The sequence below is a fragment of the Eleutherodactylus coqui genome, chromosome 3, assembly GCF_035609145.1.
Source record: "Eleutherodactylus coqui strain aEleCoq1 chromosome 3, aEleCoq1.hap1, whole genome shotgun sequence".
NCBI lineage: Eukaryota > Metazoa > Chordata > Amphibia > Anura > Eleutherodactylidae > Eleutherodactylus > Eleutherodactylus coqui.
In genome coordinates, this window is record NC_089839.1 from 87,334,827 (window position 1) to 87,350,651 (window position 15,825).

Below are 15,825 nucleotides of genomic sequence, written 5' to 3' on the forward strand. Positions count from 1 at the left end.
AGATGTGATCCTGGCTGATTGTGCACAATTACCCAAGGCAGCCAGAATCCTGTCAACAGTTCCTGAACAGGGGCCTTATTTGCATACTGCAGAAGTGAAGGATTCTGGCTGGTTGTGCACAATTTCTCATTTTGCCTCTTTTCCGGGTGGTCTCCCTAGGCTAAGAGAGCACTGCAGCGGTGGTGGCAGGAGCTGAGGAACCCCTTGCCCATTACGCTCTGGTTTCTCTTCAGAACGTATAAATCTTTCGCCTTTTACTAAAGATTTCCGTGGAGAGGAGCAACACTGAGTTTTGTAGCAATTTTTGCATGCTCCAGTTTTGCTGGGGCTTCCTTATTCTGGTGAAAAAAGAGAGAGTGCTGTTTCCGAATGTGTTAACTGATCCTGAATGGGGGTCCTCATTTGCATGTTGCAGAAGCAAAGCATCCTGGGAAAGATGTGATCCTGGCTGATTGTGCACAATTACCCAAGGCAGCCAGAATCCTGTCAACAGTTCCTGAACAGGGGCCTTATTTGCATACTGCAGAAGTGAAGGATTCTGGCTGGTTGTGCACAATTTCTCATTTTGCCTCTTTTCCGGGTGGTCTCCCTAGGCTAAGAGAGCACTGCAGCGGTGGTGGCAGGAGCTGAGGAACCCCTTGCCCATTATGCTCTGGTTTCTCTTCAGAACGTATAAATCTTTCGCCTTTTACTAAAGATTTCCGTGGAGAGGAGCAACACTGAGTTTTGTAGCAATTTTTGCATGCTCCAGTTTTGCTGGGGCTTCCTTATTCTGGTGAAAAAAGAGAGAGTGCTGTTTCCGAATGTGTTAACTGATCCTGAATGGGGGTCCTCATTTGCATGTTGCAGAAGCAAAGCATCCTGGGAAAGATGTGATCCTGGCTGATTGTGCACAATTACCCAAGGCAGCCAGAATCCTGTCAACAGTTCCTGAACAGGGGCCTTATTTGCATACTGCAGAAGTGAAGGATTCTGGCTGGTTGTGCACAATTTCTCATTTTGCCTCTTTTCCGGGTGGTCTCCCTAGGCTAAGAGAGCACTGCAGCGGTGGTGGCAGGAGCTGAGGAACCCCTTGCCCATTATGCTCTGGTTTCTCTTCAGAACGTATAAATCTTTCGCCTTTTACTAAAGATTTCCGTGGAGAGGAGCAACACTGAGTTTTGTAGCAATTTTTGCATGCTCCAGTTTTGCTGGGGCTTCCTTATTCTGGTGAAAAAAGAGAGTGTGCTGTTTCTGAATGTGTTAACTGATCCTGAATGGGGGTCCTCATTTGCATGTTGCAGAAGCAAAGCATCCTGGGAAAGATGTGATCCTGGCTGATTGTGCACAATTACCCAAGGCAGCCAGAATCCTGTCAACAGTTCCTGAACAGGGGCCTTATTTGCATACTGCAGAAGTGAAGGATTCTGGCTGGTTGTGCACAATTTCTCATTTTGCCTCTTTTCCGGGTGGTCTCCCTAGGCTAAGAGAGCACTGCAGCGGTGGTGGCAGGAGCTGAGGAACCCCTTGCCCATTATGCTCTGGTTTCTCTTCAGAACGTATAAATCTTTCGCCTTTTACTAAAGATTTCCGTGGAGAGGAGCAACACTGAGTTTTGTAGCAATTTTTGCATGCTCCAGTTTTGCTGGGGCTTCCTTATTCTGGTGAAAAAAGAGAGTGTGCTGTTTCCGAATGTGTTAACTGATCCTGAATGGGGGTCCTCATTTGCATGTTGCAGAAGCAAAGCATCCTGGGAAAGATGTGATCCTGGCTGATTGTGCACAATTACCCAAGGCAGCCAGAATCCTGTCAACAGTTCCTGAACAGGGGCCTTATTTGCATACTGCAGAAGTGAAGGATTCTGGCTGGTTGTGCACAATTTCTCATTTTGCCTCTTTTCCGGGTGGTCTCCCTAGGCTAAGAGAGCACTGCAGCGGTGGTGGCAGGAGCTGAGGAACCCCTTGCACATTACGCTCTGGTTTCTCTTCAGAACGTATAAATCTTTCGCCTTTTACTAAAGATTTCCGTGGAGAGGAGCAACACTGAGTTTTGTAGCAATTTTTGCATGCTCCAGTTTTGCTGGGGCTTCCTTATTCTGGTGAAAAAAGAGAGAGTGCTGTTTCTGAATGTGTTAACTGATCCTGAATGGGGGTCCTCATTTGCATGTTGCAGAAGCAAAGCATCCTGGGAAAGATGTGATCCTGGCTGATTGTGCACAATTACCCAAGGCAGCCAGAATCCTGTCAACAGTTCCTGAACAGGGGCCTTATTTGCATACTGCAGAAGTGAAGGATTCTGGCTGGTTGTGCACAATTTCTCATTTTGCCTCTTTTCCGGGTGGTCTCCCTAGGCTAAGAGAGCACTGCAGCGGTGGTGGCAGGAGCTGAGGAACCCCTTGCCCATTATGCTCTGGTTTCTCTTCAGAACGTATAAATCTTTCGCCTTTTACTAAAGATTTCCGTGGAGAGGAGCAACACTGAGTTTTGTAGCAATTTTTGCATGCTCCAGTTTTGCTGGGGCTTCCTTATTCTGGTGAAAAAAGAGAGTGTGCTGTTTCCGAATGTGTTAACTGATCCTGAATGGGGGTCCTCATTTGCATGTTGCAGAAGCAAAGCATCCTGGGAAAGATGTGATCCTGGCTGATTGTGCACAATTACCCAAGGCAGCCAGAATCCTGTCAACAGTTCCTGAACAGGGGCCTTATTTGCATACTGCAGAAGTGAAGGATTCTGGCTGGTTGTGCACAATTTCTCATTTTGCCTCTTTTCCGGGTGGTCTCCCTAGGCTAAGAGAGCACTGCAGCGGTGGTGGCAGGAGCTGAGGAACCCCTTGCCCATTATGCTCTGGTTTCTCTTCAGAACGTATAAATCTTTCGCCTTTTACTAAAGATTTCCGTGGAGAGGGGCAACACTGAGTTTTGTAGCAATTTTTGCATGCTCCAGTTTTGCTGGGGCTTCCTTATTCTGGTGAAAAAAGAGAGAGTGCTGTTTCCGAATGTGTTAACTGATCCTGAATGGGGGTCCTCATTTGCATGTTGCAGAAGCAAAGCATCCTGGGAAAGATGTGATCCTGGCTGATTGTGCACAATTACCCAAGGCAGCCAGAATCCTGTCAACAGTTCCTGAACAGGGGCCTTATTTGCATACTGCAGAAGTGAAGGATTCTGGCTGGTTGTGCACAATTTCTCATTTTGCCTCTTTTCCGGGTGGTCTCCCTAGGCTAAGAGAGCACTGCAGCGGTGGTGGCAGGAGCTGAGGAACCCCTTGCCCATTACGCTCTGGTTTCTCTTCAGAACGTATAAATCTTTCGCCTTTTACTAAAGCTTTCCGTGGAGAGGAGCAACACTGAGTTTTGTAGCAATTTTTGCATGCTCCAGTTTTGCTGGGGCTTCCTTATTCTGGTGAAAAAAGAGAGAGTGCTGTTTCCGAATGTGTTAACTGATCCTGAATGGGGGTCCTCATTTGCATGTTGCAGAAGCAAAGCATCCTGGGAAAGATGTGATCCTGGCTGATTGTGCACAATTACCCAAGGCAGCCAGAATCCTGTCAACAGTTCCTGAACAGGGGCCTTATTTGCATACTGCAGAAGTGAAGGATTCTGGCTGGTTGTGCACAATTTCTCATTTTGCCTCTTTTCCGGGTGGTCTCCCTAGGCTAAGAGAGCACTGCAGCGGTGGTGGCAGGAGCTGAGGAACCCCTTGCCCATTATGCTCTGGTTTCTCTTCAGAACGTATAAATCTTTCGCCTTTTACTAAAGATTTCCGTGGAGAGGAGCAACACTGAGTTTTGTAGCAATTTTTGCATGCTCCAGTTTTGCTGGGGCTTCCTTATTCTGGTGAAAAAAGAGAGAGTGCTGTTTCCGAATGTGTTAACTGATCCTGAATGGGGGTCCTCATTTGCATGTTGCAGAAGCAAAGCATCCTGGGAAAGATGTGATCCTGGCTGATTGTACACAATTACCCAAGGCAGCCAGAATCCTGTCAACAGTTCCTGAACAGGGGCCTTATTTGCATACTGCAGAAGTGAAGGATTCTGGCTGGTTGTGCACAATTTCTCATTTTGCCTCTTTTCCGGGTGGTCTCCCTAGGCTAAGAGAGCACTGCAGCGGTGGTGGCAGGAGCTGAGGAACCCCTTGCCCATTATGCTCTGGTTTCTCTTCAGAACGTATAAATCTTTCGCCTTTTACTAAAGATTTCCGTGGAGAGGGGCAACACTGAGTTTTGTAGCAATTTTTGCATGCTCCAGTTTTGCTGGGGCTTCCTTATTCTGGTGAAAAAAGAGAGAGTGCTGTTTCCGAATGTGTTAACTGATCCTGAATGGGGGTCCTCATTTGCATGTTGCAGAAGCAAAGCATCCTGGGAAAGATGTGATCCTGGCTGATTGTGCACAATTACCCAAGGCAGCCAGAATCCTGTCAACAGTTCCTGAACAGGGGCCTTATTTGCATACTGCAGAAGTGAAGGATTCTGGCTGGTTGTGCACAATTTCTCATTTTGCCTCTTTGTCTCCCTAGGCTAAGAGAGCACTGCAACGGTGGTGGCAGGAGCTGAGGAACCCCTTGCCCTTTATGCTCTGGTTTCTCTTCAGAACGTATAAATCTTTCGCCTTTTACTAAAGATTTCCGTGGAGAGGAGCAACACTGAGTTTTGTAGCAATTTTTGCATGCTCCAGTTTTGCTGGGGCTTCCTTATTCTGGTGAAAAAAGAGAGAGTGCTGTTTCCGAATGTGTTAACTGATCCTGAATGGGGGTCCTCATTTGCATGTTGCAGAAGCAAAGCATCCTGGGAAAGATGTGATCCTGGCTGATTGTGCACAATTACCCAAGGCAGCCAGAATCCTGTCAACAGTTCCTGAACAGGGGCCTTATTTGCATACTGCAGAAGTGAAGGATTCTGGCTGGTTGTGCACAATTTCTCATTTTGCCTCTTTTCCGGGTGGTCTCCCTAGGCTAAGAGAGCACTGCAGCGGTGGTGGCAGGAGCTGAGGAACCCCTTGCCCATTATGCTCTGGTTTCTCTTCAGAACGTATAAATCTTTCGCCTTTTACTAAAGATTTCCGTGGAGAGGAGCAACACTGAGTTTTGTAGCAATTTTTGCATGCTCCAGTTTTGCTGGGGCTTCCTTATTCTGGTGAAAAAAGAGAGAGTGCTGTTTCCGAATGTGTTAACTGATCCTGAATGGGGGTCCTCATTTGCATGTTGCAGAAGCAAAGCATCCTGGGAAAGATGTGATCCTGGCTGATTGTGCACAATTACCCAAGGCAGCCAGAATCCTGTCAACAGTTCCTGAACAGGGGCCTTATTTGCATACTGCAGAAGTGAAGGATTCTGGCTGGTTGTGCACAATTTCTCATTTTGCCTCTTTTCCGGGTGGTCTCCCTAGGCTAACAGAGCACTGCAGCGGTGGTGGCAGGAGCTGAGGAACCCCTTGCCCATTATGCTCTGGTTTCTCTTCAGAACGTATAAATCTTTCGCCTTTTACTAAAGATTTCCGTGGAGAGGAGCAACACTGAGTTTTGTAGCAATTTTTGCATGCTCCAGTTTTGCTGGGGCTTCCTTATTCTGGTGAAAAAAGAGAGAGTGCTGTTTCCGAATGTGTTAACTGATCCTGAATGGGGGTCCTCATTTGCATGTTGCAGAAGCAAAGCATCCTGGGAAAGATGTGATCCTGGCTGATTGTGCACAATTACCCAAGGCAGCCAGAATCCTGTCAACAGTTCCTGAACAGGGGCCTTATTTGCATACTGCAGAAGTGAAGGATTCTGGCTGGTTGTGCACAATTTCTCATTTTGCCTCTTTTCCGGGTGGTCTCCCTAGGCTAAGAGAGCATTGCAGCGGTGGTGGCAGGAGCTGAGGAACCCCTTGCCCATTATGCTCTGGTTTCTCTTCAGAACGTATAAATCTTTCGCCTTTTACTAAAGATTTCCGTGGAGAGGAGCAACACTGAGTTTTGTAGCAATTTTTGCATGCTCCAGTTTTGCTGGGGCTTCCTTATTCTGGTGAAAAAAGAGAGAGTGCTGTTTCCGAATGTGTTAACTGATCCTGAATGGGGGTCCTCATTTGCATGTTGCAGAAGCAAAGCATCCTGGGAAAGATGTGATCCTGGCTGATTGTGCACAATTACCCAAGGCAGCCAGAATCCTGTCAACAGTTCCTGAACAGGGGCCTTATTTGCATACTGCAGAAGTGAAGGATTCTGGCTGGTTGTGCACAATTTCTCATTTTGCCTCTTTTCCGGGTGGTCTCCCTAGGCTAAGAGAGCATTGCAGCGGTGGTGGCAGGAGCTGAGGAACCCCTTGCCCATTATGCTCTGGTTTCTCTTCAGAACGTATAAATCTTTCGCCTTTTACTAAAGATTTCCGTGGAGAGGAGCAACACTGAGTTTTGTAGCAATTTTTGCATGCTCCAGTTTTGCTGGGGCTTCCTTATTCTGGTGAAAAAAGAGAGCGTGCTGTTTCCGAATGTGTTAACTGATCCTGAATGGGGGTCCTCATTTGCATGTTGCAGAAGCAAAGCATCCTGGGAAAGATGTGATCCTGGCTGATTGTGCACAATTACCCAAGGCAGCCAGAATCCTGTCAACAGTTCCTGAACAGGGGCCTTATTTGCATACTGCAGAAGTGAAGGATTCTGGCTGGTTGTGCACAATTTCTCATTTTGCCTCTTTTCCGGGTGGTCTCCCTAGGCTAAGAGAGCACTGCAGCGGTGGTGGCAGGAGCTGAGGAACCCCTTGCCCATTATGCTCTGGTTTCTCTTCAGAACGTATAAATCTTTAGCCTTTTACTAAAGATTTCCGTGGAGAGGAGCAACACTGAGTTTTGTAGCAATTTTTGCATGCTCCAGTTTTGCTGGGGCTTCCTTATTCTGGTGAAAAAAGAGAGAGTGCTGTTTCCGAATGTGTTAACTGATCCTGAATGGGGGTCCTCATTTGCATGTTGCAGAAGCAAAGCATCCTGGGAAAGATTTGATCCTGGCTGATTGTGCACAATTACCCAAGGCAGCCAGAATCCTGTCAACAGTTCCTGAACAGGGGCCTTATTTGCATACTGCAGAAGTGAAGGATTCTGGCTGGTTGTGCACAATTTCTCATTTTGCCTCTTTTCCGGGTGGTCTCCCTAGGCTAAGAGAGCACTGCAGCGGTGGTGGCAGGAGCTGAGGAACCCCTTGCCCATTATGCTCTGGTTTCTCTTCAGAACTTATAAATCTTTCGCCTTTTACTAAAGATTTCCGTGGAGAGGAGCAACACTGAGTTTTGTAGCAATTTTTGCATGCTCCAGTTTTGCTGGGGCTTCCTTATTCTGGTGAAAAAAGAGAGAGTGCTGTTTCCGAATGTGTTAACTGATCCTGAATGGGGGTCCTCATTTGCATGTTGCAGAAGCAAAGCATCCTGGGAAAGATGTGATCCTGGCTGATTGTGCACAATTACCCAAGGCAGCCAGAATCCTGTCAACAGTTCCTGAACAGGGGCCTTATTTGCATACTGCAGAAGTGAAGGATTCTGGCTGGTTGTGCACAATTTCTCATTTTGCCTCTTTTCCGGGTGGTCTCCCTAGGCTAAGAGAGCACTGCAGCGGTGGTGGCAGGAGCTGAGGAACCCCTTGCCCATTATGCTCTGGTTTCTCTTCAGAACGTATAAATCTTTCGCCTTTTACTAAAGATTTCCGTGGAGAGGAGCAACACTGAGTTTTGTAGCAATTTTTGCATGCTCCAGTTTTGCTGGGGCTTCCTTATTCTGGTGAAAAAAGAGAGAGTGCTGTTTCCGAATGTGTTAACTGATCCTGAATGGGGGTCCTCATTTGCATGTTGCAGAAGCAAAGCATCCTGGGAAAGATGTGATCCTGGCTGATTGTGCACAATTACCCAAGGCAGCCAGAATCCTGTCAACAGTTCCTGAACAGGGGCCTTATTTGCATACTGCAGAAGTGAAGGATTCTGGCTGGTTGTGCACAATTTCTCATTTTGCCTCTTTTCCGGGTGGTCTCCCTAGGCTAAGAGAGCACTGCAGCGGTGGTGGCAGGAGCTGAGGAACCCCTTGCCCATTATGCTCTGGTTTCTCTTCAGAACGTATAAATCTTTCGCCTTTTACTAAAGATTTCCGTGGAGAGGAGCAACACTGAGTTTTGCTGGGGCTTCCTTATTCTGGTGAAAAAAGAGAGTGTGCTGTTTCCGAATGTGTTAACTGATCCTGAATGGGGGTCCTCATTTGCATGTTGCAGAAGCAAAGCATCCTGGGAAAGATGTGATCCTGGCTGATTGTGCACAATTACCCAAGGCAGCCAGAATCCTGTCAACAGTTCCTGAACAGGGGCCTTATTTGCATACTGCAGAAGTGAAGGATTCTGGCTGGTTGTGCACAATTTCTCATTTTGCCTCTTTTCCGGGTGGTCTCCCTAGGCTAAGAGAGCACTGCAGCGGTGGTGGCAGGAGCTGAGGAACCCCTTGCCCATTATGCTCTGGTTTCTCTTCAGAACGTATAAATCTTTCGCCTTTTACTAAAGATTTCTGTGGAGAGGAGCAACACTGAGTTTTGCTGGGGCTTCCTTATACTGGTGAAAAAAGAGAGAGTGCTGTTTCCGAATGTGTTAACTGATCCTGAATGGGGGTCCTCATTTGCATGTTGCAGAAGCAAAGCATCCTGGGAAAGATGTGATCCTGGCTGATTGTGCACAATTACCCAAGGCAGCCAGAATCCTGTCAACAGTTCCTGAACAGGGGCCTTATTTGCATACTGCAGAAGTGAAGGATTCTGGCTGGTTGTGCACAATTTCTCATTTTGCCTCTTTTCCGGGTGGTCTCCCCAGGCTAAGAGAGCACTGCAGCGGTGGTGGCAGGAGCTGAGGAACCCCTTGCCCATTATGCTCTGGTTTCTCTTCAGAACGTATAAATCTTTCGCCTTTTACTAAAGATTTCCGTGGAGAGGAGCAACACTGAGTTTTGTAGCAATTTTTGCATGCTCCAGTTTTGCTGGGGCTTCCTTATTCTGGTGAAAAAAGAGAGAGTGCTGTTTCCGAATGTGTTAACTGATCCTGAATGGGGGTCCTCATTTGCATGTTGCAGAAGCAAAGCATCCTGGGAAAGATGTGATCCTGGCTGATTGTGCACAATTACCCAAGGCAGCCAGAATCCTGTCAACAGTTCCTGAACAGGGGCCTTATTTGCATACTGCAGAAGTGAAGGATTCTGGCTGGTTGTGCACAATTTCTCATTTTGACTCTTTTCCGGGTGGTCTCCCCAGGCTAAGAGAGCACTGCAGCGGTGGTGGCAGGAGCTGAGGAACCCCTTGCCCATTATGCTCTGGTTTCTCTTCAGAACGTATAAATCTTTCGCCTTTTACTAAAGATTTCCGTGGAGAGGAGCAACACTGAGTTTTGTAGCAATTTTTGCATGCTCCAGTTTTGCTGGGGCTTCCTTATTCTGGTGAAAAAAGAGAGCGTGCTGTTTCTGAATGTGTTAACTGATCCTGAATGGGGGTCCTCATTTGCATGTTGCAGAAGCAAAGCATCCTGGGAAAGATGTGATCCTGGCTGATTGTGCACAATTACCCAAGGCAGCCAGAATCCTGTCAACAGTTCCTGAACAGGGGCCTTATTTGCATACTGCAGAAGTGAAGGATTCTGGCTGGTTGTGCACAATTTCTCATTTTGCCTCTTTTCCGGGTGGTCTCCCTAGGCTAAGAGAGCACTGCAGCGGAGCTGAGGAACCCCTTGCCCATTATGCTCTGGTTTCTCTTCAGAACGTATAAATCTTTCGCCTTTTACTAAAGATTTCCGTGGAGAGGAGCAACACTGAGTTTTGTAGCAATTTTTGCATGCTCCAGTTTTGCTGGGGCTTCCTTATTCTGGTGAAAAAAGAGAGAGTGCTGTTTCCGAATGTGTTAACTGATCCTGAATGGGGGTCCTCATTTGCATGTTGCAGAAGCAAAGCATCCTGGGAAAGATGTGATCCTGGCTGATTGTGCACAATTACCCAAGGCAGCCAGAATCCTGTCAACAGTTCCTGAACAGGGGCCTTATTTGCATACTGCAGAAGTGAAGGATTCTGGCTGGTTGTGCACAATTTCTCATTTTGCCTCTTTTCCGGGTGGTCTCCCCAGGCTAAGAGAGCCTGAACAGGGGCCTTATTTGCATACTGCAGAAGTGAAGGATTCTGGCTGGTTGTGCACAATTTCTCATTTTGCCTCTTTTCCGGGTGGTCTCCCTAGGCTAAGAGAGCACTGCAGCGGTGGTGGCAGGAGCTGAGGAACCCCTTGCCCATTATGCTCTGGTTTCTCTTCAGAACGTATAAATCTTTCGCCTTTTACTAAAGATTTCCGTGGAGAGGAGCAACACTGAGTTTTGTAGCAATTTTTGCATGCTCCAGTTTTGCTGGGGCTTCCTTATTCTGGTGAAAAAAGAGAGAGTGCTGTTTCCGAATGTGTTAACTGATCCTGAATGGGGGTCCTCATTTGCATGTTGCAGAAGCAAAGCATCCTGGGAAAGATGTGATCCTGGCTGATTGTGCACAATTACCCAAGGCAGCCAGAATCCTGTCAACAGTTCCTGAACAGGGGCCTTATTTGCATACTGCAGAAGTGAAGGATTCTGGCTGGTTGTGCACAATTTCTCATTTTGCCTCTTTTCCGGGTGGTCTCCCCAGGCTAAGAGAGCACTGCAGCGGTGGTGGCAGGAGCTGAGGAACCCCTTGCCCATTATGCTCTGGTTTCTCTTCAGAACGTATAAATCTTTCGCCTTTTACTAAAGATTTCCGTGGAGAGGAGCAACACTGAGTTTTGTAGCAATTTTTGCATGCTCCAGTTTTGCTGGGGCTTCCTTATTCTGGTGAAAAAAGAGAGAGTGCTGTTTCCGAATGTGTTAACTGATCCTGAATGGGGGTCCTCATTTGCATGTTGCAGAAGCAAAGCATCCTGGGAAAGATGTGATCCTGGCTGATTGTGCACAATTACCCAAGGCAGCCAGAATCCTGTCAACAGTTCCTGAACAGGGGCCTTATTTGCATACTGCAGAAGTGAAGGATTCTGGCTGGTTGTGCACAATTTCTCATTTTGCCTCTTTTCCGGGTGGTCTCCCTAGGCTAAGAGAGCACTGCAGCGGTGGTGGCAGGAGCTGAGGAACCCCTTGCCCATTATGCTCTGGTTTCTCTTCAGAACATATAAATCTTTCGCCTTTTACTAAAGATTTCCGTGGAGAGGAGCAACACTGAGTTTTGTAGCAATTTTTGCATGCTCCAGTTTTGCTGGGGCTTCCTTATTCTGGTGAAAAAAGAGAGAGTGCTGTTTCCGAATGTGTTAACTGATCCTGAATGGGGGTCCTCATTTGCATGTTGCAGAAGCAAAGCATCCTGGGAAAGATGTGATCCTGGCTGATTGTGCACAATTACCCAAGGCAGCCAGAATCCTGTCAACAGTTCCTGAACAGGGGCCTTATTTGCATACTGCAGAAGTGAAGGATTCTGGCTGGTTGTGCACAATTTCTCATTTTGCCTCTTTTCTGGGTGGTCTCCCTAGGCTAAGAGAGCACTGCAGCGGTGGTGGCAGGAGCTGAGGAACCCCTTGCCCATTACGCTCTGGTTTCTCTTCAGAACGTATAAATCTTTCGCCTTTTACTAAAGATTTCCGTGGAGAGGAGCAACACTGAGTTTTGTAGCAATTTTTGCATGCTCCAGTTTTGCTGGGGCTTCCTTATTCTGGTGAAAAAAGAGAGAGTGCTGTTTCCGAATGTGTTAACTGATCCTGAATGGGGGTCCTCATTTGCATGTTGCAGAAGCAAAGCATCCTGGGAAAGATGTGATCCTGGCTGATTGTGCACAATTACCCAAGGCAGCCAGAATCCTGTCAACAGTTCCTGAACAGGGGCCTTATTTGCATACTGCAGAAGTGAAGGATTCTGGCTGGTTGTGCACAATTTCTCATTTTGCCTCTTTTCCGGGTGGTCTCCCTAGGCTAAGAGAGCACTGCAGCGGTGGTGGCAGGAGCTGAGGAACCCCTTGCCCATTATGCTCTGGTTTCTCTTCAGAACGTATAAATCTTTCGCCTTTTACTAAAGATTTCCGTGGAGAGGAGCAACACTGAGTTTTGTAGCAATTTTTGCATGCTCCAGTTTTGCTGGGGCTTCCTTATTCTGGTGAAAAAAGAGAGCGTGCTGTTTCTGAATGTGTTAACTGATCCTGAATGGGGGTCCTCATTTGCATGTTGCAGAAGCAAAGCATCCTGGGAAAGATGTGATCCTGGCTGATTGTGCACAATTACCCAAGGCAGCCAGAATCCTGTCAACAGTTCCTGAACAGGGGCCTTATTTGCATACTGCAGAAGTGAAGGATTCCTGCTGGTTGTGCACAATTTCTCATTTTGCCTCTTTTCCGGGTGGTCTCCCTAGGCTAAGAGAGCACTGCAGCGGTGGTGGCAGGAGCTGAGGAACCCCTTGCCCATTATGCTCTGGTTTCTCTTCAGAACGTATAAATCTTTCGCCTTTTACTAAAGATTTCCGTGGAGAGGAGCAACACTGAGTTTTGTAGCAATTTTTGCATGCTCCAGTTTTGCTGGGGCTTCCTTATTCTGGTGAAAAAAGAGAGAGTGCTGTTTCCGAATGTGTTAACTGATCCTGAATGGGGGTCCTCATTTGCATGTTGCAGAAGCAAAGCATCCTGGGAAAGATGTGATCCTGGCTGATTGTGCACAATTACCCAAGCCAGCCAGAATCCTGTCAACAGTTCCTGAACAGGGGCCTTATTTGCATACTGCAGAAGTGAAGGATTCCTGCTGGTTGTGCACAATTTCTCATTTTGCCTCTTTTCCGGGTGGTCTCCCTAGGCTAAGAGAGCACTGCAGCGGTGGTGGCAGGAGCTGAGGAACCCCTTGCCCATTATGCTCTGGTTTCTCTTCAGAATGTATAAATCTTTCGCCTTTTACTAAAGATTTCCGTGGAGAGGGGCAACACTGAGTTTTGTAGCAATTTTTGCATGCTCCAGTTTTGCTGGGGCTTCCTTATTCTGGTGAAAAAAGAGAGAGTGCTGTTTCCGAATGTGTTAACTGATCCTGAATGGGGGTCCTCATTTGCATGTTGCAGAAGCAAAGCATCCTGGGAAAGATGTGATCCTGGCTGATTGTGCACAATTACCCAAGGCAGCCAGAATCCTGTCAACAGTTCCTGAACAGGGGCCTTATTTGCATACTGCAGAAGTGAAGGATTCTGGCTGGTTGTGCACAATTTCTCATTTTGCCTCTTTGTCTCCCTAGGCTAAGAGAGCACTGCAACGGTGGTGGCAGGAGCTGAGGAACCCCTTGCCCATTATGCTCTGGTTTCTCTTCAGAACGTATAAATCTTTCGCCTTTTACTAAAGATTTCCGTGGAGAGGAGCAACACTGAGTTTTGTAGCAATTTTTGCATGCTCCAGTTTTGCTGGGGCTTCCTTATTCTGGTGAAAAAAGAGAGAGTGCTGTTTCCGAATGTGTTAACTGATCCTGAATGGGGGTCCTCATTTGCATGTTGCAGAAGCAAAGCATCCTGGGAAAGATTTGATCCTGGCTGATTGTGCACAATTACCCAAGGCAGCCAGAATCCTGTCAACAGTTCCTGAACAGGGGCCTTATTTGCATACTGCAGAAGTGAAGGATTCTGGCTGGTTGTGCACAATTTCTCATTTTGCCTCTTTTCCGGGTGGTCTCCCTAGGCTAAGAGAGCACTGCAGCGGTGGTGGCAGGAGCTGAGGAACCCCTTGCCCATTATGCTCTGGTTTCTCTTCAGAACGTATAAATCTTTCGCCTTTTACTAAAGATTTCCGTGGAGAGGGGCAACACTGAGTTTTGTAGCAATTTTTGCATGCTCCAGTTTTGCTGGGGCTTCCTTATTCTGGTGAAAAAAGAGAGAGTGCTGTTTCCGAATGTGTTAACTGATCCTGAATGGGGGTCCTCATTTGCATGTTGCAGAAGCAAAGCATCCTGGGAAAGATGTGATCCTGGCTGATTGTGCACAATTACCCAAGGCAGCCAGAATCCTGTCAACAGTTCCTGAACAGGGGCCTTATTTGCATACTGCAGAAGTGAAGGATTCTGGCTGGTTGTGCACAATTTCTCATTTTGCCTCTTTTCCGGGTGGTCTCCCTAGGCTAAGAGAGCATTGCAGCGGTGGTGGCAGGAGCTGAGGAACCCCTTGCCCATTATGCTCTGGTTTCTCTTCAGAACGTATAAATCTTTCGCCTTTTACTAAAGATTTCCGTGGAGAGGAGCAACACTGAGTTTTGTAGCAATTTTTGCATGCTCCAGTTTTGCTGGGGCTTCCTTATTCTGGTGAAAAAAGAGAGCGTGCTGTTTCCGAATGTGTTAACTGATCCTGAATGGGGGTCCTCATTTGCATGTTGCAGAAGCAAAGCATCCTGGGAAAGATGTGATCCTGGCTGATTGTGCACAATTACCCAAGGCAGCCAGAATCCTGTCAACAGTTCCTGAACAGGGGCCTTATTTGCATACTGCAGAAGTGAAGGATTCTGGCTGGTTGTGCACAATTTCTCATTTTGCCTCTTTTCCGGGTGGTCTCCCTAGGCTAAGAGAGCACTGCAGCGGTGGTGGCAGGAGCTGAGGAACCCCTTGCCCATTATGCTCTGGTTTCTCTTCAGAACGTATAAATCTTTCGCCTTTTACTAAAGATTTCCGTGGAGAGGAGCAACACTGAGTTTTGTAGCAATTTTTGCATGCTCCAGTTTTGCTGGGGCTTCCTTATTCTGGTGAAAAAAGAGAGAGTGCTGTTTCCGAATGTGTTAACTGATCCTGAATGGGGGTCCTCATTTGCATGTTGCAGAAGCAAAGCATCCTGGGAAAGATTTGATCCTGGCTGATTGTGCACAATTACCCAAGGCAGCCAGAATCCTGTCAACAGTTCCTGAACAGGGGCCTTATTTGCATACTGCAGAAGTGAAGGATTCTGGCTGGTTGTGCACAATTTCTCATTTTGCCTCTTTTCCGGGTGGTCTCCCTAGGCTAAGAGAGCATTGCAGCGGTGGTGGCAGGAGCTGAGGAACCCCTTGCCCATTATGCTCTGGTTTCTCTTCAGAACGTATAAATCTTTCGCCTTTTACTAAAGATTTCCGTGGAGAGGAGCAACACTGAGTTTTGTAGCAATTTTTGCATGCTCCAGTTTTGCTGGGGCTTCCTTATTCTGGTGAAAAAAGAGAGCGTGCTGTTTCCGAATGTGTTAACTGATCCTGAATGGGGGTCCTCATTTGCATGTTGCAGAAGCAAAGCATCCTGGGAAAGATGTGATCCTGGCTGATTGTGCACAATTACCCAAGGCAGCCAGAATCCTGTCAACAGTTCCTGAACAGGGGCCTTATTTGCATACTGCAGAAGTGAAGGATTCTGGCTGGTTGTGCACAATTTCTCATTTTGCCTCTTTTCCGGGTGGTCTCCCTAGGCTAAGAGAGCACTGCAGCGGTGGTGGCAGGAGCTGAGGAACCCCTTGCCCATTATGCTCTGGTTTCTCTTCAGAACGTATAAATCTTTCGCCTTTTACTAAAGATTTCCGTGGAGAGGAGCAACACTGAGTTTTGTAGCAATTTTTGCATGCTCCAGTTTTGCTGGGGCTTCCTTATTCTGGTGAAAAAAGAGAGAGTGCTGTTTCCGAATGTGTTAACTGATCCTGAATGGGGGTCCTCATTTGCATGTTGCAGAAGCAAAGCATCCTGGGAAAGATTTGATCCTGGCTGATTGTGCACAATTACCCAAGGCAGCCAGAATCCTGTCAACAGTTCCTGAACAGGGGCCTTATTTGCATACTGCAGAAGTGAAGGATTCTGGCTGGTTGTGCACAATTTCTCATTTTGCCTCTTTTCCGGGTGGTCTCCCTAGGCTAAGAGAGCACT

At 47.2% G+C, this 15,825-nt stretch overlaps 34 non-coding genes and 2 pseudogenes across 34 annotated transcripts; all 36 read left to right on the plus strand.

The window, feature by feature from the left end:
- Window positions 1-213: 213 nt before the first annotated feature.
- LOC136622214 (U5 spliceosomal RNA) lies at window positions 214-330 on the plus strand. Its single transcript, XR_010791438.1, has one exon. It is a non-coding gene; the product is annotated as a U5 spliceosomal RNA (small nuclear RNA).
- A 317-nt stretch (window positions 331-647) lies between these two features.
- LOC136622101 (U5 spliceosomal RNA) lies at window positions 648-764 on the plus strand. The gene has a single exon (XR_010791328.1). It is a non-coding gene; the product is annotated as a U5 spliceosomal RNA (small nuclear RNA).
- A 317-nt stretch (window positions 765-1,081) lies between these two features.
- LOC136622103 (U5 spliceosomal RNA) lies at window positions 1,082-1,198 on the plus strand. The gene has a single exon (XR_010791329.1). It is a non-coding gene; the product is annotated as a U5 spliceosomal RNA (small nuclear RNA).
- A 317-nt stretch (window positions 1,199-1,515) lies between these two features.
- Window positions 1,516-1,632, plus strand: LOC136622104 (U5 spliceosomal RNA). Its single transcript, XR_010791330.1, has one exon. It is a non-coding gene; the product is annotated as a U5 spliceosomal RNA (small nuclear RNA).
- Window positions 1,633-1,949: 317 nt separating this feature from the next.
- Window positions 1,950-2,066, plus strand: LOC136622216 (U5 spliceosomal RNA). Its single transcript, XR_010791440.1, has one exon. It is a non-coding gene; the product is annotated as a U5 spliceosomal RNA (small nuclear RNA).
- Window positions 2,067-2,383: 317 nt separating this feature from the next.
- On the plus strand, window positions 2,384-2,500 carry LOC136622105 (U5 spliceosomal RNA). The gene has a single exon (XR_010791331.1). It is a non-coding gene; the product is annotated as a U5 spliceosomal RNA (small nuclear RNA).
- Window positions 2,501-2,817: 317 nt separating this feature from the next.
- On the plus strand, window positions 2,818-2,934 carry LOC136622265 (U5 spliceosomal RNA). Its single transcript, XR_010791488.1, has one exon. It is a non-coding gene; the product is annotated as a U5 spliceosomal RNA (small nuclear RNA).
- Window positions 2,935-3,251: 317 nt separating this feature from the next.
- Window positions 3,252-3,368, plus strand: LOC136622601 (U5 spliceosomal RNA). Its single transcript, XR_010791809.1, has one exon. It is a non-coding gene; the product is annotated as a U5 spliceosomal RNA (small nuclear RNA).
- Window positions 3,369-3,685: 317 nt separating this feature from the next.
- On the plus strand, window positions 3,686-3,802 carry LOC136622106 (U5 spliceosomal RNA). Its single transcript, XR_010791332.1, has one exon. It is a non-coding gene; the product is annotated as a U5 spliceosomal RNA (small nuclear RNA).
- A 317-nt stretch (window positions 3,803-4,119) lies between these two features.
- LOC136622266 (U5 spliceosomal RNA) lies at window positions 4,120-4,236 on the plus strand. The gene has a single exon (XR_010791489.1). It is a non-coding gene; the product is annotated as a U5 spliceosomal RNA (small nuclear RNA).
- Window positions 4,237-4,545: 309 nt separating this feature from the next.
- LOC136622107 (U5 spliceosomal RNA) lies at window positions 4,546-4,662 on the plus strand. The gene has a single exon (XR_010791333.1). It is a non-coding gene; the product is annotated as a U5 spliceosomal RNA (small nuclear RNA).
- Window positions 4,663-4,979: 317 nt separating this feature from the next.
- On the plus strand, window positions 4,980-5,096 carry LOC136622108 (U5 spliceosomal RNA). The gene has a single exon (XR_010791335.1). It is a non-coding gene; the product is annotated as a U5 spliceosomal RNA (small nuclear RNA).
- A 317-nt stretch (window positions 5,097-5,413) lies between these two features.
- LOC136622109 (U5 spliceosomal RNA) lies at window positions 5,414-5,530 on the plus strand. Its single transcript, XR_010791336.1, has one exon. It is a non-coding gene; the product is annotated as a U5 spliceosomal RNA (small nuclear RNA).
- Window positions 5,531-5,847: 317 nt separating this feature from the next.
- LOC136622110 (U5 spliceosomal RNA) lies at window positions 5,848-5,964 on the plus strand. The gene has a single exon (XR_010791337.1). It is a non-coding gene; the product is annotated as a U5 spliceosomal RNA (small nuclear RNA).
- Window positions 5,965-6,281: 317 nt separating this feature from the next.
- On the plus strand, window positions 6,282-6,398 carry LOC136622111 (U5 spliceosomal RNA). The gene has a single exon (XR_010791338.1). It is a non-coding gene; the product is annotated as a U5 spliceosomal RNA (small nuclear RNA).
- Window positions 6,399-6,715: 317 nt separating this feature from the next.
- Window positions 6,716-6,832, plus strand: LOC136622365 (U5 spliceosomal RNA). The gene has a single exon (XR_010791583.1). It is a non-coding gene; the product is annotated as a U5 spliceosomal RNA (small nuclear RNA).
- Window positions 6,833-7,149: 317 nt separating this feature from the next.
- LOC136622440 (U5 spliceosomal RNA) lies at window positions 7,150-7,266 on the plus strand. Its single transcript, XR_010791655.1, has one exon. It is a non-coding gene; the product is annotated as a U5 spliceosomal RNA (small nuclear RNA).
- Window positions 7,267-7,583: 317 nt separating this feature from the next.
- On the plus strand, window positions 7,584-7,700 carry LOC136622114 (U5 spliceosomal RNA). Its single transcript, XR_010791340.1, has one exon. It is a non-coding gene; the product is annotated as a U5 spliceosomal RNA (small nuclear RNA).
- A 317-nt stretch (window positions 7,701-8,017) lies between these two features.
- On the plus strand, window positions 8,018-8,125 carry LOC136622635 (U5 spliceosomal RNA; annotated as a pseudogene).
- Window positions 8,126-8,424: 299 nt separating this feature from the next.
- Window positions 8,425-8,509, plus strand: LOC136622640 (U5 spliceosomal RNA; annotated as a pseudogene).
- A 322-nt stretch (window positions 8,510-8,831) lies between these two features.
- Window positions 8,832-8,948, plus strand: LOC136622115 (U5 spliceosomal RNA). The gene has a single exon (XR_010791341.1). It is a non-coding gene; the product is annotated as a U5 spliceosomal RNA (small nuclear RNA).
- A 317-nt stretch (window positions 8,949-9,265) lies between these two features.
- Window positions 9,266-9,382, plus strand: LOC136622116 (U5 spliceosomal RNA). The gene has a single exon (XR_010791342.1). It is a non-coding gene; the product is annotated as a U5 spliceosomal RNA (small nuclear RNA).
- A 307-nt stretch (window positions 9,383-9,689) lies between these two features.
- Window positions 9,690-9,806, plus strand: LOC136622117 (U5 spliceosomal RNA). The gene has a single exon (XR_010791343.1). It is a non-coding gene; the product is annotated as a U5 spliceosomal RNA (small nuclear RNA).
- Window positions 9,807-10,231: 425 nt separating this feature from the next.
- On the plus strand, window positions 10,232-10,348 carry LOC136622118 (U5 spliceosomal RNA). Its single transcript, XR_010791344.1, has one exon. It is a non-coding gene; the product is annotated as a U5 spliceosomal RNA (small nuclear RNA).
- A 317-nt stretch (window positions 10,349-10,665) lies between these two features.
- Window positions 10,666-10,782, plus strand: LOC136622119 (U5 spliceosomal RNA). Its single transcript, XR_010791346.1, has one exon. It is a non-coding gene; the product is annotated as a U5 spliceosomal RNA (small nuclear RNA).
- Window positions 10,783-11,099: 317 nt separating this feature from the next.
- Window positions 11,100-11,216, plus strand: LOC136622424 (U5 spliceosomal RNA). The gene has a single exon (XR_010791641.1). It is a non-coding gene; the product is annotated as a U5 spliceosomal RNA (small nuclear RNA).
- A 317-nt stretch (window positions 11,217-11,533) lies between these two features.
- On the plus strand, window positions 11,534-11,650 carry LOC136622217 (U5 spliceosomal RNA). The gene has a single exon (XR_010791441.1). It is a non-coding gene; the product is annotated as a U5 spliceosomal RNA (small nuclear RNA).
- A 317-nt stretch (window positions 11,651-11,967) lies between these two features.
- LOC136622120 (U5 spliceosomal RNA) lies at window positions 11,968-12,084 on the plus strand. The gene has a single exon (XR_010791347.1). It is a non-coding gene; the product is annotated as a U5 spliceosomal RNA (small nuclear RNA).
- A 317-nt stretch (window positions 12,085-12,401) lies between these two features.
- Window positions 12,402-12,518, plus strand: LOC136622121 (U5 spliceosomal RNA). Its single transcript, XR_010791348.1, has one exon. It is a non-coding gene; the product is annotated as a U5 spliceosomal RNA (small nuclear RNA).
- Window positions 12,519-12,835: 317 nt separating this feature from the next.
- Window positions 12,836-12,952, plus strand: LOC136622450 (U5 spliceosomal RNA). Its single transcript, XR_010791665.1, has one exon. It is a non-coding gene; the product is annotated as a U5 spliceosomal RNA (small nuclear RNA).
- Window positions 12,953-13,261: 309 nt separating this feature from the next.
- On the plus strand, window positions 13,262-13,378 carry LOC136622122 (U5 spliceosomal RNA). Its single transcript, XR_010791349.1, has one exon. It is a non-coding gene; the product is annotated as a U5 spliceosomal RNA (small nuclear RNA).
- Window positions 13,379-13,695: 317 nt separating this feature from the next.
- LOC136622267 (U5 spliceosomal RNA) lies at window positions 13,696-13,812 on the plus strand. Its single transcript, XR_010791490.1, has one exon. It is a non-coding gene; the product is annotated as a U5 spliceosomal RNA (small nuclear RNA).
- Window positions 13,813-14,129: 317 nt separating this feature from the next.
- On the plus strand, window positions 14,130-14,246 carry LOC136622123 (U5 spliceosomal RNA). Its single transcript, XR_010791350.1, has one exon. It is a non-coding gene; the product is annotated as a U5 spliceosomal RNA (small nuclear RNA).
- A 317-nt stretch (window positions 14,247-14,563) lies between these two features.
- On the plus strand, window positions 14,564-14,680 carry LOC136622126 (U5 spliceosomal RNA). The gene has a single exon (XR_010791352.1). It is a non-coding gene; the product is annotated as a U5 spliceosomal RNA (small nuclear RNA).
- Window positions 14,681-14,997: 317 nt separating this feature from the next.
- Window positions 14,998-15,114, plus strand: LOC136622127 (U5 spliceosomal RNA). Its single transcript, XR_010791353.1, has one exon. It is a non-coding gene; the product is annotated as a U5 spliceosomal RNA (small nuclear RNA).
- Window positions 15,115-15,431: 317 nt separating this feature from the next.
- LOC136622128 (U5 spliceosomal RNA) lies at window positions 15,432-15,548 on the plus strand. The gene has a single exon (XR_010791354.1). It is a non-coding gene; the product is annotated as a U5 spliceosomal RNA (small nuclear RNA).
- Window positions 15,549-15,825: the final 277 nt, after the last annotated feature.